Source organism: Homalodisca vitripennis, chromosome 6 (assembly GCF_021130785.1).
Source record: "Homalodisca vitripennis isolate AUS2020 chromosome 6, UT_GWSS_2.1, whole genome shotgun sequence".
Lineage (NCBI taxonomy): Eukaryota > Metazoa > Arthropoda > Insecta > Hemiptera > Cicadellidae > Homalodisca > Homalodisca vitripennis.
In genome coordinates, this window is record NC_060212.1 from 118,531,343 (window position 1) to 118,550,073 (window position 18,731).

Consider the following 18,731-nt stretch of genomic DNA (forward strand, 5'->3'; position numbering starts at 1 on the left):
ACAAGAAAATAATCATTGTTACACAAATATTTTCAAAAATTACATATGATAATTTATCATCAACAATATTTTCAGTTACTCTGAAGAGGAAGATAATAAATTATTACTGATCAAATGGTCAAACAGTTAAATAAATAACGTCTTTATTCTGCAAGTGTTCTTCAAAGTTACAGACTCTGATTTACAAGACAACTCTTGTCATAGCATACAGATAAATAATCATTATTCTAAAACAAAAACTAAATAAAATTATATAAAAATCTTTTTGACATGAATTTTAAACAAACATTAACTAAGGCTCTTCAAAGCATTGTATATTTCCGGTCCAAAATATCTAAAAACTTTCTTGCCAATTTATAGATGGACCCTTGGCAAATGAAGTAGGCCGTCCTGTCGAGTACTGAGTGTTTATTTCATGTCTGAAGAACTGTGAATAAGTTGAACAGTTTGCAAGTCACAGCATCTTTAACCTATAGCACTTAGAACTTAACCTAAATTCACTGATGTGATCAACTTTTTTGAGATTGTAGACAAATCTCAGATCTCTGTTTTGCAATCTAGTGAGAACCTTTACATTTTCCCGAGTAAGACAATGAGTGAAGATGGAAAAGCATAGTAAGAATTAAGAATAAGAATTTTTTATTCTGCCAGAAAATATTCCACACAAGTACATTGGCACGTCAATACAATGTTACAACTTTTGTAATACAATGAACATTTTAAAAGTCTTGTTTCGTCCACACTGTTGAGATGTACTCTTCCACTGAATAGAATGATCTTTTACATAGAAAATAATTTAGTTTATCTTTAAATTCCATATCACTTAGCATCCTTATATCTAATGGTAACTTATTGTATAGTCGAATAGCCATCATCATTGGGCTTTTGTCGGTTTTAGCTAGTCTAGTTTGAGGTAAGTTGATATTGTTACGACTTCTTGTTTCATAATTGTGAACATTTTTCCTTAGGTTTACTTTATCTAAATTAGCTCGGAGGTAAAGTAGGCATTGTTGTATATATAAAGAAAATAATGTCGAAATTTTAAAACGTTTAAAAAGTTCTCTACAACTATGATATTTATTGACTCCTGCCAATATTCTGACAACTTTTTTTTGGATGATGAATACTTCATTTGCGTAAGGAGAAGAGCCCCAAACAATCAAACCATAATTTAAGTGACAGTGAAAAAGTCCGAAATAAGATTGTATATCTTAGCTTTCTCCTCAAGTTCACCACATAAACGTTTAATTGTAAACACACTTTTACTTAGTTTACTTTTAACCCCTACAATTTGCTGATACCAATTTAAATTAGGATCAAAAGTCAAACCTAAAAATGTTGGAAATATATCTTCTTGTGTCCCATTAGGATCTTCTCTGAGGCTAAATATTACAGTAGTTGTCTTATCACTATTTAGAATCAAGTTGTTGGCAGTGAGCCAGTTCTCTACAAGATTAATATTCAATTTGTAGTCTTCTAAGAGTTTGTTATAATCTTTATTTGTAGCTACTATAGTGGTATCATCAGCATATAAAACAATACTCGCAGGTAAATTTACACTCAAATCATTCACTGCAATTAAAAACAGCAAAGGCCCCAGAACAGAGCCCTGTGGGACTCCACAGGTTATTGGTTTACACAGAAATATATCTTTTCTACTACTACATATTGAGATCTATGTTTTAAGTAAGAGCTAAGTACATCTAAAGCTATCCCCTTAATATTATAATGTTCTAATTTTTTAATCAAAATGTTATGAGACACTCGATCAAAAGCTTTGCTAAGGTCACAGAAAGTTGTAGCAGCAAAGTCTTTCTTTTCATAACAGTCTAGAACCATATCAACTAAAGAAATAACAGCTTGAGCTGTTGATAACCCTTTTCGGAATCCAAATTGTTCTCTACAAAGCAGATGTTCCATTTCCAAAAATTGTAATAACTGTTTACATATGACTACTTCCATGACCTTACACAAAACCGGCACAATAGCAACGGGCCTGTAATTTCCTATTTCATTCCTTTTACCTTTTTTAAAAATAGGATGAACTTTGGTGATTTTTATACAGTAGGAACAATTGTTGAGCAGACAATTCCCAACTTAGCAGACAGACTTAATTTTATTGTTAATGGCTAATACAAAAACATGGAGCTCAGGTTTTATAATTTATGAAAAATCTGTAGCCACTCTGTAGCGCATTGATTCAAAGAATTAGTGCCCTACGATTTGGGTTAGTTCTTCCGATAACCTTTAGCAAATTGTGGCTGTGTTCTGTACATGTTCCTCAGTAGAGGAAAATGAGGTGGTCCTGAATCATGGACCTTGGGGTCAGCAAAGCTGAGACATTGTTATCTATGACAAAGGTTAAAATAGTTTACTTTCTTGTTTAAAATACCAGGGCGCTCATAGTTGTTAGCAATTGGCTGAACAGTATTTTTGTCTCTGATTGTTTCATATAAGGAAAATAACATAAAAATGTCTTTTATTGTGGGCTCACTGTCAACAAATAATTTAAAGCTATATAAAATGTAAATTGTGCAAAAACATACAGCTAATTTAAATTATTTGTCACAAAAAGATTTTTCAAATGATACTTAAAACTTCTATTAGATAACTGGTGAAGTTCTTGGCGAGGTCATTAAATATTTTTAGACTGAATTAAGAGAAGCTTCTCCTCCCCACCTCAGACCTCACTCTGTGAAAGTGAAGCTGATTGTTATGAAACAAATCAAATCAAATCAAATCTTTATTCACATATACATTGAGTACAGCGATTGTGTCATTTGAATTACAATTGTTAAGTTCGAATTAGGTAAAAAGTATGTACAGTAAGAGTTACAGAATTCGTCATTATTCATCTTCATTGCTGAGTTCTCCAATCCAAAAACTCCTGGACTGTGTATATTGTTCGTTCCAACAACCAGTCCATGAGTCTTCTCTTCAGATTCTTCTCAGGGATTCTCTTCATTTCTTCTGGCAGACAGTTGTAGAAGGCAGCTCCTCGATAAGATGGTTTCTTCTCGAATAGACAGAGATGATGAGTGTCAAGTGCGAAGTTGTGCCTATGCCTTGTGTTGTATGTGTGGTGGTCTCCTAATCTGGCTCGGCCTATTTTTACTGCATGCATTACTGTTTCAAGAATATAGAGTGCAGTAACTGTCAAGATCCTGAGCTCCTTGAAGGCTTCTCTACATGTCTCTTGCGGTCTTAGTCCTTTCAGTGTTCTTATGGCTCTTTTCTGAATTACCAATACTCTTTGGAGGTTTGAAGCGCTTGTCCCACCCCAGGCCACTAAACCATATCTTAGGTGGGTTTCAAATAAAGAGTAGTAGGCTATGATGGCTGTTCTGTTATCACTGACCTGCTTTAGCCTTCGTATAGCATAGAGACCCATGTTCAGTTTCTTACAAAGTTGGGTCACATGAGGTGTCCATGAGAGATTGTTGTCAAGGACTATGCCTAGATATTTATTTGAGTTTAGTGTTGTTAATTCTGGAAGGCCTTGGTAGTCATTGGGAAGTGATGTGTATATCAGTTGATAGGTTTTACTTTCATTCAGGACCAGATCATTTTGAAGGCAGTACTGTTTTGCCATGCTGTATGCCACATAGGAGTTTATTTCAAGCTCTTGTCGATTTTTGGAGGCAACAAGTAGTGCTGTACTGTACAAACATGCTGCACTGGGAGACCTGGTCTCTATGCAACAATCTATCACATGTGGTTGCGGCTCTCCTTGTGTCTAAACTCTATGAGTTGTACTGTTAGTCCACACCCTGCAAGCAGGCCCCATGGGTAATATTCACAGCTCATCCCGAGAGGAGGAAAAAACAAAGCGGACCAATGTGTTCTGAACTCTGAAAAATCATCTGTCTACCATTGGACTATTTTGACTTAATACTGGGGTGTTCCTGATGCTTTTGTCATCATATGCCTCATGATTACAGATCCTCCATCCTTTAGGAACTTGGCTACCTTGGTAGATGATGCTGGGATAATGGGATCAGAATTTTTTTATTTTTTGTAATGTTAACTCACACAGTGAGAGCATGAATGCCAACAATTCATTACCAAACAATATTTCATGGAATTTTAATAAATACCTTTAATTACAGAAGATAAGATTAACAAGATTCATGACTGGCAGGTTTATGATGAGCACCATCCTAATATTAGCTTTAGTATTGCGGAGCTGTAGATACAAAGTATTACATACAAAAATCCTGGAAATAAAAATTATGTGTTATACAAGGAGAATCTGAGGGCAAGAATAAGTCCCTTAATTACAAAGGCAGGATTAGCAATACAGTTTTAATTAGAATTGCCCACCTGTAAATTAGCATGAGCCATTGTGAACTCCAAATTTGTTTCATACAGTTTGTGAATACCAAATTTTAATATTCGCTTAAACTAACATTCATATTTTTTCAAGCAGGAATTAAATTCATAATTACTTAACATGCAATAGATACAAATTAGATATACCCAAACGTAGATTGGCTAAAATTGGATCATCTCACCAGATAAATGCGATTAGATGTTTTAACAAATTACACAGTTCAGCCAGGAACACTTCTTTAACAAAGTTTAAAAACAGGATCCTTGATTGGCTGAAGAAATCCTTTCTATACAATTCAGGAATTTTTGAACTGTGATGTAGAGTTGATATTTTAATATTTTAACTAATAAGATTTTTTTCTATATTTCTTTTATAAATAATCTATTTTACATTTAGTTAAAAATAATTTTCACTGGTGTAATCTTACTGTTTAAATCTATTTCAGTGTTAAATTAATTATATCTATTGACAATTCAATGGAATAAAGAATTTTGACTTTGACTTAACTCTTTTGAGGGGAGCTGTTTTGTTCTTAACAGGTGAAGATGAGAGTTATGTGGAATTCTTAACTCACCTCACTTACGAGGAGAGTTATTGTTATAATGAGTGATAACACTTTGGCCAGATTGTTTGCTGCTGAATCTGTCAAAGATAATTGTTGTATATTTACATTTTTATTACCTTGTCTTATTGTGATTATGATTTATTATCTATTTTATGACCATGTCGACCAACCTATACTAAGAAAACCTGTTATTCAAAATGCTCAAGCAAAATCCTTCAGTAAGCATAGTTAGTTTGTATTAGGTAGAATAGAATTCCAGATTGACTGATTTATGCTCAGAAAATGTATGTTTTTTTAGGGCTAATAGATTTCTCAAGGCAGTTATTTTACTAACAAAGTGTTTTCTTGGGAACTACACCATTTAATATCTGAGGCTCACAAATCTATTTTAAAGTCTTAAGCAAAATTATGTATGTAGGTATCGTGTAAAATTACACGATACCTACAGACCAAGCTCTGTTCCTTTTTTTTCTTTTATAAGAAGATGTCATCACAGGTTAAACTTAAGGCTTTAATCTAATTATTAAATAAACTAACGTGTTGGTAATTTGTTGGTACTTTTAGTGTTTTTGTTAAAAATAACAAAACTTTTCTTACCATAAGTTCCCTATGAGATGAGTATAGATCTACTTATCTATATTTTAACCTACTCAACCCATATTTTTTGGTTTGAATTCATAGGACTGAACAAATGAATAAATATAGAATAATGTGAATAAGTGAATTGACATCCCTACTTCCCACAGTGTCTGTAACCCAACAGACAACTAGAATGTTCTCTACTGGTTGAGAACAATAAAAAATGTCTAACTATGCGAAAAATGTGTACTTTTTTGTTCTTACAATTAGTGGAGCCTAAAAAATAGTTTTCAAGGTAAGTCTGCTGATTTTTCTATCAACTAATATCAATCCATATCTTAACTAGTCATATCCATGTTTTAAACCTATCCTGTTCAGAGAATATTTGTTCTTGAGTAGAAACAGACATTGACCTAAGCTAAGTACCTGGATGTCACGGACGAACTTCTCCTATTTACCCTACCTGAAAGCCAAACTCCCACCCTGTGGGATGACCATCCTACCAGCCAACTGCCGAGAATAAGCTGACTGCAGCCTTAACAGGAAAACTGATCGGCCTTTACCCGTTGAAATAAAATAAACTGACACAACAGTACAGTAACAAAAAATATGTATTTTTGTTCATTACTTGCTTTTTTAATTATGGTAAGTTTTTGTTGTTTTAAACTGAAAACATAAAACGTAAGAGTGGTCGGTATAATGTATAAGTAATTTTCTCTCTTTTTAATTTGGTATTTATACCACATAGCCAAATGTATTTTATCATCTAACTTTAAATGTCATCATTATGATTTATGATCTTATTCCGTAATTGCTAAGTAAAATTTTGTTTTCATGCCATTAATTGTAAATTACTAAAATATTTATCACATACGATTAAGCAATAATGTTTCGGTCACTCACATTTTTCTCATTGCCAAGATTTTTACCCAAAAAGGCAATTTTGTTTATTATTACTAAAAACATAAAGAGGTTTCTGGCGTCATTTTTTGATCATGTTAATTGATGTCTGAGACCCATAATCATTTTTTCTAAAAGTTTTTAAAAGTTCTTCTGCATTCCCGGATAAATACTGCAGAATTTATTCATGTTTGAGTATAGAATTTATATACTTTGATGATTCCTGAAGATGCAGGTATGAATTTGCATGAAATATAGAATCTTATCAATTTTATTGTTGTTTAATAAATAAAAGTAGTATATTACTAACTAAAAAACCTACAGTACTATTAAATTAAGAAAAAAATCTGCCTAGTTAAATTAAATTTGTACAGGTATAAAATGCTGCAAGTTTTATAGCACAGCAGACTATGAGATCTCACTGTGATAAAGATTGTAAACTTGAGAAACCGGAAACTGGATTTGGCCTTGAAGGTCTACAGGCTGTAACTTTCCTGGCATTATATCAAGTGAAGGTCAACATAAATTACTTGGCTTACCACGCAGTAAAACAATGAAGTTGAGAAAACTAGCCATAGTAATATGGTCAAAATTTGTATTTGTATGTGTTAAAAAAATATATAATACAACATATAATTTAAAATGGGACTTTTTATGTAAATGAAGGTTAATAGTACCATTAATGTAGATAAATTATATAAAACTGTGACAGAAACTTTCTTTTTTTCGACAATTTAGGTATTATATTTTGTTGTTTCCATAAAACAAAAAAGTTTTGAACAATTTTTGGGCATTCATATATGGAATTAAATATTAAGCACTTTTTAAGTATTTTTGTTGGAAAATTTGATTTAAACAAATAATTTTTAACTATGAATAGTCAACATATAATTAAAATCACAAGTTTAAAACATTGCTTACTGTATGGATAAAATCTTTATTATTACGTACGAATAATTTTTATTGGGATTTGAGTGTTAAAAATTAAAAATGGTTAGCAGTAAAACGAGTTTCAGGAGAAATTAATAAAATTAAAAGTTGAATTTCATCAGACCATTCATGTGTCTCTGTCACAATTTCAATTGCATTTTAATTAAGTCAAAATTTAAGTTTTATCAATTTTAAGCAAGAATATGGGGAAAATTGAAAAAATTTCATAACAACAGGTTTTTGAGGTAAAAAGATTAAATATGTAGAATAATTTAAATCCAAGTATTCTCCAACTGCAACTTTTCCACAAAATCAGTAAATTCTTTGATTACAGTTAAAAATGACATACGAGCGGATAAAGACACATATGGACAGACATTTTCTTAATGGCATTATTTCATTTTACTCTCATGGAGTTTAAAAATGAACTGCCTATTTTTCATATTTAGAAGGAATTTTCATGTATGTGTTAAATATTTTACAATAAGTGCAGCAGGATTAATTAAATTTTAACTGTGAAACAAGTTATGTCAGGAGCAGACCACAGGAAAACCTTTATTTATTAATCTGAAAATTATTTCAATATTTTAACCTGTGCTTTACAATATTCTCTAAGACTAATGATTTGTAAAGAGGTTAGAATAAAATACTAATTTATATATGTGTGTATTTATATTGCTAATATATATTGTTGCTTTAGCTTAAACATGCAATGTATGACTTTATCAATATAAGAAAATTTTATACAACACTAAATTATTATTATTGTTAAACAAGGACCCACTAAAATACACAAATCTATTTTTTTACCATTAGAACAGTTTATCCTATAATATGCAAGGAGCAGAGAGTAAAAATTGGTTAGTTCTCTAGGTATATTTAGCACAATTTCCTAAACTTACAAACATTGAAATGTTTGCAGAATCATTGAGTAAATGATGTCAAAATGATCCTGAAACAGGGTTTTAACTGCAATTTGGATGGATAAGACTTTTATGAGCCTTCAAACCCGTTTAACCACCAAAACCATATTAGCTTGGTTGCCAATGCAGTTAAAACTTGTGACAGTAAGCAAATTACAAGGTCATCCTGCGCTTTATGGTCAATATTAAGATAGTGTCTATGTAGAGATATGTTAATTTTCAGTATCTATCTTTATTACCTGTTGTAAAATTGATTGTTACGGTTAAACCAACCAAGTATACCATGAAGTTGACTCTAGATTGTTGCCATTTCGTTCTAGAGAACACCTTCAACTAAACTGCAATAAGGCAGAACCCACTCTTAATTTGATCTTCCATTCTACTCATGGCAATCTTTCTACTGATGTTCTTCTTATTCTTTGTTTAAAGTTTATTATTTACAGAGGATAATTTAATTAGATACTAGTGTTTCAGAAATTTCCGTTGTTATTGTTACAAATATATAACACTGTTTCAAGGATTGGAATCCAACCTCTTCATCTGGTGTTGAAAATCCTTAAGGCATAAGGCAATGTTGTGGATGCTTAACCTCATGTCTAAAGAGTTTTTAACACCTGATAACAAGGATGGATTTAAATTCTCAAAAACATAGTGTTTTATTTTTGTTACATTAAGGATGGCGAATATCCGAAAATCTGTTGATCTGCTTATATTTTACAAGGCATTTGTACATCCTCTCCTGGAATGTAATTCTATTGTTTGGACTTCTTTCCAGCGATTATTCATCAGTCAACTTGGAAGGCCGCGCAATCAGATTAGAGTTTTCGAAGATACTCATCACTACGTGCATGTATTATTAACAACTTGAGCTTGTCACGCTCGAGGTTTTAAAAAGACTACACTGCTGGTAGTGTTGATTATCTCCGACTGCTTACTGAAATCCAATTTATCGATCCTGGATAAACAAAATCTTGTGGCACTAATCTTAGTATGAGTAGTATGTATTTTAACAATAATAATATGTATATTATTTATTTCTCTATTACAAATACCAGTAACACATTAAAACGTCAAGTAAATTCAATGTCACAGACCAACAAATATGGTGTACCATAGGGATCTACACTGGGGCCAGTGTTGTTTATTTTATACACAAATGTTAGCTTCCGTAGGTAAATGCAAAACTTCAGCCAAACTATGATGTACATCGATGATATAATACTTGTGTTAGGGGAAAAAGACCCAGAACACCTTTAAGTAGCTGCTTATACCACATTAAATATGGCAATACAATACTGCCAAGGAAATGACCTTGTCAATGGAAATAAAAGAAAGCAACTAGTTCTACGGAGAAACAAAGAAAGCTCAGTAAGATTACCTGATTTGGAAGAAACTACTACTTCAAAGTACCTAGCGATTACCCTCTTGCATGAACTGACCACATAGATTCCATATGCAGCAAACTATGTACAACACTTTATGTAATCCTCAGAATAAAATATACATGTGACCAAGCAACATCCAAGATGGCCTACTACGCCCTGTAAGGATCTCACCTTCGGTATGTGATTGCAGCTTGTGGAGGAGCCTTTAAAAAACTGGAAATACTCACTGTGGTTAATCTTTACATCCTAGAAACTGTCACCTTCCTTCATCTTAATTCATCTAAAGCAGCAAGAATCGGCGCACAAATTAAAACACCTGACATGCATCCAACCACTAACTACTTGTGCATGGATTAGCTTCCACAGAGAAGAAACCAACCTATGCTGGAGTGAAGCTGTGGAATACCCTCCCAGAGCAGCTGAAGAATACCGATAAGCTACAGTTGAGACAACATCTTAAGAACTGGCTGCTGGAACATTCTTTCTATCATCTGAGTGAATTTTATGAATGAACTGACAACTTGTAATAATAAATTATTATAACCCTCCTTCTTATCTCTATGATAATGTACAAAAAAATGACAATAAAATAAAAAAGTTGGCTAATTTTATATTAAAAGTATCTGTTTAATAATATAGAATGTTTGTTCAACTATGAGTCTTTATACTAAAATGTAATGTTTATTAGGTTTTATAGTGTAAACAAAATTAGTCTTGAATATAGTATCGACAAGCAGGTTTCTAGCTTTCAAACTAACTAGTAAATAAGCACCCATAATAAATAGTACAGTTTTAATTAGTTTATTAGCATTTACATTCATGTTGTTATCAAATAGTCAATTATTTGTGTATAGATATAGTGTGTGACAAAGTATCGTTTAGTTTAAAACTCTTATAATTGTCTGTGAAGTGCTTATATTGCTGAATTTAAAGAGAATTTAAATAATTTTAACTTACTTAAATATACTCGTATAATAATTTTAAATTCCAGAGACAAAATTGTATGATAAATCAAAATCAAAATGTTAGTTAGCATATTGTTGGTTAATATTACAGAAATTAAGTTTGCCTGGAATTTGTATTATTAGAGTTTAAATCACACAGTTACTTTATGTTTTTATAATGTTAAAACTCTTATATAGTATCTTATATTTATTAAAAACTGTTACTTTTTTACAAAAACTATCAACGATTGGAAAGAATGCTGGTAAAATATATAAAATATCTGGTAAAAATAATTCAATAAGTGATGAAATAATTAAATACAACCTTCATTACAATAGAATCACATTAATATTTAACAAAAATGTTTCATACCTTCACTCAGTGTAATTAATTGAAACCAAATAATTAACTAAGTATTTTGGTACTTCATTAAAGATTTACTAAAATAGGAGTCATGCAGACCACACCATAACTGGTGTCACAAATAATCAAGCCAATGACAATTTAATTATATTGTATTAAAATGTTATATAACAGTAATACAAATTAAAAAAACAAATAACTTGTCACTGTTGGAAATGCAGTCAATTAAACAGGTATTACATTAAAAACAAAATTATTAAAATCATTATTAAAGAAATCTAGCAACGAAAAATTAAACTTTGTTTATTATTTTAGTTAAATGCTGTTAGTAACTACGTAAACTCCATTAAGTTTTTAGAAGTAAAATATTTCAAACATATTTTATTGTTACTAACTTATATTGTGACTTTAATTTCTATTACATATTTCAACACGTAATTTGTACATGTGATTTTAAACAAAATATTGGTAATTAATTTAAACAAGTTATCTTTGTAGAAATTAGATGGCAAAAAGAAAATTATTTACTATTTAAGTTACTAATTTAGATTATGAGTGCATTAAACTTAATAAAAAGTTTAATGTATCTTCTATAGACTTTTGTTTATTCTCAAATATTTTTGTTTATTACACAAATTAATGTATGAATGCAAAAATTATAGGGCTCGTCCGGGATTTGAACCCGGGACCTCTCGCACCCTAAGCGAGAATCATACCCCTAGACCAACGAGCCATGATAACTCGCATTGAAATCAATGAACAACAACCGTACAATGCTGGATTGTTTTGATTGGATGTATTCGTGACGTCACTATGGCACAGACTGAAACAGATTTTCATGGCCTACGGTAGGAAGGCACTAGGCAGTTCAAGACACAAGATATGAATGAAGATTAATCGTTAATGAATGTGAAAATGTATGTTCTGCTCGTTTGCATAATCAACTTTTATTTAATATGTAATACTCATTTATAAAAATTCAAGACAAGGTAGGAATTATTTTGTTTTCGCGAATTGAGGTTCTAGTCGTAAACAGTGTCAGTGTCATACAGTTAATGTGTTATTGTGATAGTAGAATTATCTTTGGAAGGTATTAAAATGTGTGTGTTTTTAATTTTTAAATCGTTAACAGCAGTACATTTGTTGGTCAGAGGTACAGAGGCAAGGTAGAAGTATTAAGATAATATCAAAAACATTCTAACCTTACTTTTAAATTTCGCTTTAATGTAGGTCTTTTATGAACTAATTAGCCTATAGCATTATTATACGTTTAGCTTACTTTCGTTCGTGCTAACTTATTTGATGTCTTTAAAAAGTGTGAAGTATTAAATTGAAAACCAGTTTGGTAGGAAAATAAACAAATGTAGGTTTTCTGGGTTGGGCTGAGGTCAGTAATTTGTGAATTTGTTAGATTTAATGAAATTGAAACTGGTGTGCAAATCATGGAAAATACAGGTTTGAATTATATTAAATAGTTTAGCAAAATTATTTCATAGACTATTGGATAGATTTCTGTACCAGGCAACTCTAATTAATTGATTGCAGTCATCCATGTCTGCATTATCAAATGCTTGGGTACTAAAAAATAAGTAAACCATTGATTGTCATTAGTCAAATCTACCTTTTTAATAACGTTTAGCTGCAGTTTGATAAGCAACCATCAAGATAATTGAACCATCAATATTTCTGATATCTAATACCGAACAATTTGAACAAACTAAAATGATGAACCGAATTACATTTACTTATAGGTATTCCATATTATGGTATTATAGTTCAGCTATGTTTTATATCTAAAAAGTAATAATTTAATGATGAGTTAAAAACTATCTAACTTTGTTTATTTATTAAATGTAACAATCAAAGCGGTTTAAAATTTCTTACTATTTTGAAGGATATTGTGTCTCACAGCTTGTGACAAAATAAAGTAATTTCATCACCATTGTAGTTGAGTAATACCATTGTTGTCTGGTATTAGGCCTACTCAAATACCATTTATTTTTTCTTACCGCAGACCTAAAAAACTACATTATTAGAAAGAACAAACTTTATTGGACTTCCTGTGAAAATTACATGTCATTATGACGATCGGTTCTTGTTTTCTGCCTACCAAAAAGAAACAGTGTCAGTGACAACAAGACTACTATGTCCCTATCTACTATTTGGTATTGGGCTATATAAGTAGGTAAATATATGCGCACATATTATAAGTATAAATATACAGGGTGATTCAAAACTAAACGGCAATCTCTCGAGAGCTTATTCTATAGCTAAAAACAAGTAAAAAAGTTCATATAACCATATGCCCGGAAACGCTTCGTTAGCGAGTTACGCCTAGCGAAAGATTTCGCCCGGATTTCAGAACCCTTGGTGAAGTCAGGCCGTATAAAAATGGTAAAGGTAGTTACAAAGATACAAATACGATTGTTTTTTATGTTTTTATATCTGACAAATTTATTAAAATTCGTCCCAGAGCTGTAAATGCAATACTTTCAGAGATATCTTACGTAAAACACAAGAATTGGTGCAAAGAAATAACACATTTTTGTGTTTAACGTAAGATTACTTCCATAAATGTTAAATAAAGGTCATTTTTTTCTTAAACAGATTTGTAGAACATTTAATTCTGAAAAGATTCATGTGAATTACTTAGGAAAAAAATTAATAATAGGTATTGAAATTTAGCTTTATTTAAAAATAAAACAGACGCACAAAAATGCATATTCTTATGATCTGCATAAAATATTAACTAATGTTTAGGTTGTGAGTAACAGCTGATCATTTATTCAACACTTTTTATTGTCATATTTTCTTTGCAAAGGTTGGCAATATCAGCTGATCAACAATTAAGTTCATGAAGTAATATTTGAATAACCTTTATGGAGGTTTTTGTATTGTGGCTTGTGAAGATTGTATTTTGTGAGATCCTGTGATTATTTGGAAATATTTTATACAAGTGTATAAAATATTTTATTAAATATTTATTTTTAAAATATTTTATTAAATATTTTTGTAAAAGTGTATGTAATTATCTTAGTAAATAATGGCATATAATGTAAATGGTATGTATTCGTTTGAAGAGTATACGGACATGATACTGATTTACGGCAAAGTTAACAAGAATGGTTTAGCTGCAGTTCAGGAATATCGTGATACTTTTCCACATCGAAGAACACCTGATCGCAAAACATTTGAAGCTGTGGAGAGACGACTTAGAGAAACTGGTAGCTTTGAACCGAAGCGAATAGATACTGGTCGTCAACGTAGCGCAAGGAACTATAATAATGAACAAGCAATAATAAATGCTGTAGAATTATCACCAACCACAAGCACCAGACGATTATCACGTCAGTTAAATATTTGCCAGTCAAGCGTATGGCGGACACTTCATGAAGCACAGTTGTACCCATTCCATATAACACGTGTTCAAGACTTATTACCGCAAGATCTTAATAAACGGAAGATGTTCTGCCGCTGGTTAAGAAGAAATTGTTTACGACATCAGTATTTTCTTCGGCGTATTCTCGTTACTGATGAATCCTGTTTTACTAGAAATGGAATTGTAAATTTTCGTAATACCCATACTTGGGCGTACGACAACCCACATGAAACTGCGACGAGGCATTTTCAACATACATTTTCAGTCAATGTATGGCTTGGTGTTCTGGGTGATAATTTGATTGGTCCATTTTTCCTCCCTAATCGACTTAATGGAGTAGCGTACTTAAATTTTTTAAGAACAAACCTGCCTACCCTCTTGGAAGATATTCCTGTTCAAAACAGAATAAATGCATGGTTTATGCACGACGTAGCACCTCCACATTTTTCTAATGATGTGAAAAACTATTTAAATGATACATACGGTAGACAATGGATTGGTCGAAATGGACCAGTAAAATGGCCACCACGTTCTCCTGACCTCACGCCAGCAGACTTTTTCTTATGGGGTTGGATGAAGTCAATTGTTTATTCAAAACGGATTAACACCATAGAGGGGTTACGTAATCGCATTACAGAGGCGGCAGAAACTATCAAGAATGTTCCAAACGTTATGAAACGCGCTAGAAAAGAGTGGATTCGTCGTGCGAAAACGTGCATTGCTAACAACGGAGGACACTTTGAGCAACTATTATAGGTGATTATTACAGTTTTATAAAGGTAAATACATTTTATGTTAATGTTCAATCTAGAATAAAAGATCAGCTGTTACTCACAACCTAAACATTAGTTAATATTTTATGCAGATAAGAATATGCATTTTTGTGCGTCTGTTTTATTTTTAAATAAAGCTAAATTTCAATACCTATTATTAATTTTTTTCCTAAGTAATTCACATGAATCTTTTCAGAATTAAATGTTCTACAAATCTGTTTAAGAAAAAAATGACCTTTATTTAACATTTATGGAAGTAATCTTACGTCAAACACAAAAATGTGTTATTTCTTTGCACCAATTCTTGTGTTTTACGTAAGATATCTCTGAAAGTATTGCATTTACAGCTCTGGGACGAATTTTAATAAATTTGTCAGATATAAAAACATAAAAAACAATCGTATTTGTATCTTTGTAACTACCTTTATCATTTTTATACGGCCTGACTTCACCAAGGGTTCTGAAATCCGGGCGAAATCTTTCGCTAGGCGTAACTCGCTAACGAAGCGTTTCCGGGCATATGGTTATATGAACTTTTTTACTTGTTTTTAGCTATAGAATACGCTCCCGAGAGATTGCCGTTTAGTTTTGAATCACCCTGTATATCTAGATAAGGTAAGTATAAATTCACAGTTTTATCCATCTATAATGTGTATTAGGCACGCCATCACACACAAGACTGATGATGCCAATATTGACCTTTCCTTAGTTAAAAAGTAACATTTGACATAGCGTAAAAAGTTAGTTGCATTAGTTACCTGGACATAAGTCGATTTCCAAAATGAATTTCTATAAATTCGTAATAGAAAGTTCAACACATGTTCAGCATAATTAAAAAATAATCGAAACTGAAAGTGCTGTACCTGAACTGGAGTTTAAAATAAGGTCTCTTTGATGAGGATATGTAACGTACATACTTATAGGTAGAGAACTTATAGGCTACATTTAATTAGATAAGTAAATTCCAACTTGGGAGAACCAAGAAGGCATCTGAAAATTCCAACTAGCTGTATTTTGAAATATTGTGTTTACTACCAATAAATGATTGCTTGTGACACATTATTGGTATATCAAGATGTAAAGAAAAAAGGAGGTGTAAACAAATAGAACTTTGAATATTTCTTTTTATATATGTAATGGTACTAAGAATGACGTTTTCTAGTTTTGGTTAGTGTTATGAATTAAGCTAACAGGTGTGTTTACGGAAATTTACCATGATTATAAGATCATTTCAAACTTAACAAGGTGTTGTGCAAGACACTTGTTTAGTTTACTCTGTTTAGTTCAATCATTTGTTGAACTAATGAGCAGTTTGTAACTAGTTTATTGTTACATCATGTTATGTCCAATAATTGTAACTAGTGTAAATATTTTTGGATTATTTAATACTTCAGTACAAGCCAATGCTTCAAAATGGATCTTGAAATACATTGGAATGATTTTGTGTATGGCTTTAGAATAAGAGATTTTGTCGTCAGAGATTCATAGACATTTGCACTATTTATATCTTATCTTATATTTTAATGAAAATATAAAGAAATTTGTAAAATTAAATTGATCATTAGGGTCATTTTCATATAATTAGATAATATCTGAGATAATTTTAGGAAATTTAATGATTTTTCTATGAGTTTGGAAGGGATTCTAAGATTAACCTTGAAATCTTTACTTAAAATATCACAGACCGAAGTAAAGATGAAAAATGAGTATAACTGAAGCCAGACATTGCTGGTATAAAATTAAACAGCTAATCAAAACTTATACCATTATCAATACTGATGTATTTAAATTGTAATAAAAGTTACAGATTTGTATGTAGCGTCACCAATTTGTGTGTGACGTTAAAAATTTGTAGAGTCAACTCTGATTTATGTATTTAGAAATGGGTAAATGAATAACAGAGTTATTACATACACAAAAACATGTGTTTTTGCTGCATATTACTACAAACTTACATTACATATAACTTCAAGGTGCTTTCTTATATTTATAGAGTATGCAATGTCGTTTTAACACAGTGAATGGCGCTGTTAGCAGCCCTTTTATTTGACCTAGCGGGAGTGTCACAACACAGGTAGTGTAGAGAGAATGATCTTTTTCACAGATTCTCATGAGCATTTTGACGATTTCACTGTTGTTTCTCTATAAACTGTTGAGATTTGTTCCTCTTAATTTTGCTGATGATATACTCTACAACATGAACACCATAACCCATTTTGAAAGCAAAGTGTTCAGTGTTTTTGTTGTATTTTTAAAAATTAAAAAGATCTTTTACATTTGTAGACACAGGCTCAACAAAAGCAGGATGGTCATCTTCTTTGTATTTTTCGTTCTTTGATGCAATGAATATAGAATCGACTGCTAGTTTTGTTTTGCAAACAGTCTTATTACATGTGACACCTATCAGCTGTATGGTAGAGTTATCTGTCAAAAGAGAACTCCAGAAAATGTGTAATTGAGGAGGTAACATGAGTTGTATTTAGTAAGACACAATTCACAAGTGGGTACTGTTGGTTAACAAGACAAACCCACTTGGCCATAATCAAAAAAGTGCGTCACTCTCTTAAGTCTACGAGCTTAGAACCAATTTGTACTGTAGAAGCGCACAACCTGGTTTTTTTCAAAATCGACAAAAGAGAAATTGAATCGTCAATCAAGCTAATTTTGGTTGGAGATCGAAATGAAAGGTATCAAAAGGGTTAAAGTACAAAACAATAATTGTTTGTTAGATTATGTTTTTTGTAGCTTGATACGTTTAAAACCAACACATATAAATAATCGTCATGCCATAGTCAGACAGCTGGATATGGATAGGTGACACTGATTTAACATGTACTTACATGTCTGATGGTTGATTTTAAGTGTTGTAAACCTTAAGAAAATATGATCTTAGAAAATAATTATTGTCATTTCATATTTTTAACCCTTTTTTACCCTTACAGTTTGATATCCAAAAAAAAAAACTAGCACAGCTGACAATTGATTACTTTCTTAGGGAAATTTCTCAATCAATTTCAAGAAAAACCAGGTTATATGTGTGTACAATACAAATTGGCTCTTGGCTCCTAGATTATCTACTCAAAGCATGTTTTATAAGCATATATTTTTTATATTCTCATAAATCTCCTCTGCAGGTTGAATAAAAAGTAAGGACCCCTACATCTAATTTTTTTTATTTAAAGTTTATATAGGCTGAGGAAATATCCTTTTTGTGTCCCCCGAAAATGCGGAAGTTTGGAGTAACTCAAAAGCTTCAAATTTTAACCCCCCTCAAGTGACCCCTCATTTTGAAGAACATAAACAAATTTAAATAATGTGAAAACCAGAGATCGCTGTCTATTTCCTATCCAAAAATAGGTTGTCAAAGTTTTAATGAAATCTACACTAACATTTACAAAACACCAGTAGAAAATGTAAGATTCAAGAAACAGGATTGTTGAGGCCTGTAACCAAATTACCACTTCAGACTTTTCGAAATGTGAGAGAGGAGCTCACCCTACGCTTCTCTCACTGCCAAATAGTAGGAGGGCTTCAGTTTGAACATTCGATTTGACTTGGCAACCTGGTGAGTTATTAAAAATATTGTTCTGGTAACACTGGCTATTACTTTGTATGGGAAAGAGATTGCTATCTCTGGTTTTCACCATTCTTTAAGT

The 18,731-nt window shown here is 31.6% G+C and overlaps 1 protein-coding gene and 1 non-coding gene across 3 annotated transcripts in view; one reads left to right on the forward strand and one right to left on the reverse strand.

Moving 5' to 3' along the window:
• Positions 1-11,584: 11,584 nt before the first annotated feature.
• Positions 11,585-11,656, reverse strand: Trnap-agg. Its single transcript has one exon. It is a non-coding gene; the product is annotated as a tRNA-Pro (tRNA).
• Positions 11,657-11,747: 91 nt separating this feature from the next.
• Positions 11,748-18,731, forward strand: part of LOC124364817 (multiple epidermal growth factor-like domains protein 8) — a 111,618-nt gene continuing 104,634 nt past the window's right edge. The window contains exon 1 of one of the 2 annotated variants that reach the window (XM_046820593.1): positions 11,748-11,840. The gene's annotated coding sequence lies outside the window, so the exon portion shown is untranslated. Of the gene's footprint in view, positions 11,913-18,731 lie in introns of both variants that reach the window. The other variant, XM_046820592.1, reaches the window with a different exon arrangement.